At 37.9% G+C, this 2,994-nt stretch overlaps 1 pseudogene; it reads right to left on the bottom strand.

The window, feature by feature from the left end:
- Window positions 1-526: 526 nt before the first annotated feature.
- On the bottom strand, window positions 527-1,546 carry LOC100013126 (eukaryotic translation initiation factor 2 subunit 2-like; annotated as a pseudogene).
- Between the last annotated feature and the right edge of the window lie 1,448 nt (window positions 1,547-2,994).

Here is a 2,994-nt window from a genome sequence, read left to right as displayed (position 1 = left end):
GGACTTCAAACTCCTCCCATCCCTTTCAGGTACTCCTCTGCCCACATGGGTCAGTGCTTCTCGTGAAGAGCTGAGGAGCTGCTTCTTGGAAGTCTATTCTAAAGCTCCAGGCCTCAATACTAGAAATGTAGAGATATTTAGTCAGCCTGCACATAGTCACAGTAGATTGTTTTGTTTGTTTATGTATATAAAAAGGAAAGTGAAGGACAAGCTGGCATGGAAGAGTCACTGTTAGAATAACTTTAATTTATCTTGCATTTTGCAGAAGTCTAGGAACATTTTTTTAAAGCACCTCCTCTTTTCTCATCATGTGTCTCTGGCAGCTGTTAAAATATTCAATGAGCATATAAACAGTTTTAGGATCTGCATCTTGCAAGGATTTCATAGACCAACCAACCCAATGCCAAATGAGAACTTGGCAGCCTTTTTAATCTTGTTTTTAATACAATGGTAAATCCACTCAGATAGTAAACCTGTTGAGCTGCATCTCCAATATACTTTGCAAAATCCAGTGTTGTTTAGCAAATTAATTAGCTTTGGCATGGAGCTGTGCTCGCTTGCCTATGATGGCCTGGAACCCAGTTTTGATGCTGGTGACAGAGCAGCAAGAATGTCAGGTCTCACACTCTAAGAAATAGAGTCGAATATCTTTCTATAGGATTGTGTCTGGTGACCAACATGTATGACATGTGACATATTCCTTGATATATCTTCTCAAGATGTTTTCTATCTGTTTCTGTTGGAATCTTCCTTTGGTTAAAAGTTGATTATTACCATCTATGGAACCACTTGTACCCAACTCAGCCATTAAAAATGCCAGGAGATGTTTGGGCTGATGATGCAATAGTTTACAGATATCTGTGAAGTTGACAAAAGAAGTTTTCTTGGTTTCTATTCTAACAACCTGTGGAGATTTCATGACAAATTTTCTTTTTTCTCCAACAACCATATCTGGATTCTTTTCCCGCCTTACGTTGAATACTCAATTCAGCAACTCATCATAAATATAGTCTCTTTCTGAACATGCCCAAGCAGGGCCAGTCTGATTGCTGAAGGAGATTCCATCATCCTTTTTGCTGTCCTCATCTTCTAAGGCTTCATCTTTCTCTAGGATTTCATCCTCATCTGGTAACTTGACATTCTTCCTTTTCTTCTTTTTGTTGCCGATTATAATATCAAGGCCATATTCTGGTTCTGCTGGTTCTTGCATAACACTTTCAATCTTTAGGTCCTTAACACCTTCTTCAGCTTCATCAATATCAAATATCTTTTTTGTTTTTTTTTCTTCTTTTTCTTTTGTTTGAAAAAGTTTAAGTCATCAAGGTCATCAGAAGCATCTTTCTTTCTACCATCCTCTTCATCATCTTCTACATCTTTGTCTTCTGTTAGCTCTGGTTCAGTTTCTTTTGTTTCTGAGGGTTGTGTTTCTTCTGTCTGTGCATCTCCTTCTTCATCCAGCATAAAAAGGTTTCTTCTTCTTTTTCTTCTTCTTGCTCATAGTAGAACCCAAAATCATCTCGTCCCCAGACATGGCTGCAGCTCAAAAAGATTTGGTGTAGCCAGAGAGTCAGATGGCCCAGTCGCCGCTTCGGGTCCCAGTCCAGTGATGCAGCTGCTGCTCCTGCTGCTCCCAGCACTGCACTTCCATTTTCCATCAGCAAGAAGGGGTGGGTGTGTCCCCTTCAGCCTCCTCACTCCAGTGCTACGCCTGGGCCAAGCCTGCCCCCTTCTGCATGAGTGCAAGAAACTCTGTAATACTGTTTTAAAAAAGACTTTTACCATGTGAAAAAACCATGTACACTCACACTGCGGATCATGGCCAAGTTAAGAGGGATATCAATCTCATTTTTGAGTGAGCAACTTTTGTGTTGTGCCTAGCACATTGTCACATGGACTGTGAATTATGAAATTATGATTTTTTAAATTATTTTTTCTTTTTTACATTTGCAATAGAATATTTGAATTGTTTTTTCCTATTCTTGGTAATACTTGAAGTACATGAAATCAGTATTAATGTTTTTAATTTGAAGGATAAATTTTATAGTAGAAGTTTACAGTATCAATTAGCCCTAGTAACTATGCATACCCCAAAGCTTTAGACTATGGAAAACTGCCATACATTGATAAATATCATGGGACTGTGTTTAATGATTATGTCTGATTCCAGGAGAAGGGAACAAAAGAGCCAGTATACAGTGCCAAATAGCATGAGGTCAAAAAGAACCAAACCAATCCAGGGAGGTTTGTTCAACTTCTATACCAATTCAAAAGGATTTGAACCCAGTGTGAGACTTGAGTTTGAGGTGCTTTACATATGTTAAGATGCAAGACTTCTTGTACCACACTGCATGTACAATATTCTGAGTCAGGTTACTCAGTTTTGCTATCATACTGGCTCCCCTTATCTCTACAATCAGCCCAGGGAATGATTTTTTCACATTTTGTGATGAAACCTAGTTCCATCTCTCTTATAGTTTGGCAATTTTCTGTAGTCCTGGCTGCAAATAGGCAAAGTCATGTATTGCCGCTATTGTCCTACAGGCTTATGGTACATAAGGCACTTTAATTGGACTTTGCCTGTTATTCAAGAACCTATTACAGGATTTTTTCCCTCAGAATTTTATACACATAGGATTTTTTATTTTTTAAAAATAATTTCTGTACTTAGTATTTTTATACAGAATTTAATTTGTGTTTTTTTTATTTGGGATTTTTTGGGGGGTTGTTTTTCTTTTGAAAAATGTTTCATATACCTCATAACTCAGCCACATATCCCAGGGTGATTCTAGTGTTTTACAACACCCTTCTGGGGGTGGGGACTGTGTAATTATCATAAAATCCAAGACTTAAAAATTTTTGGAGAGTTTTCAGGAAAAGAATCTTGACAAAATCCTGAATCAAGAAAGCAGAAACTGTTGAAGAAGGTGCTGAAAAGATGCTTGAAGAAGCCACACACTGCATCAAAAGATTGAGAATGAACTTTGGGATATAATT

The sequence above is a fragment of the Monodelphis domestica genome, chromosome 1 (assembly GCF_027887165.1).
Source record: "Monodelphis domestica isolate mMonDom1 chromosome 1, mMonDom1.pri, whole genome shotgun sequence".
Classification (NCBI taxonomy): Eukaryota; Metazoa; Chordata; class Mammalia; order Didelphimorphia; family Didelphidae; genus Monodelphis; species Monodelphis domestica.
Note: the sequence above shows the minus strand (reverse complement) of the source record. Positions and strands in the feature narration are given on the sequence as shown.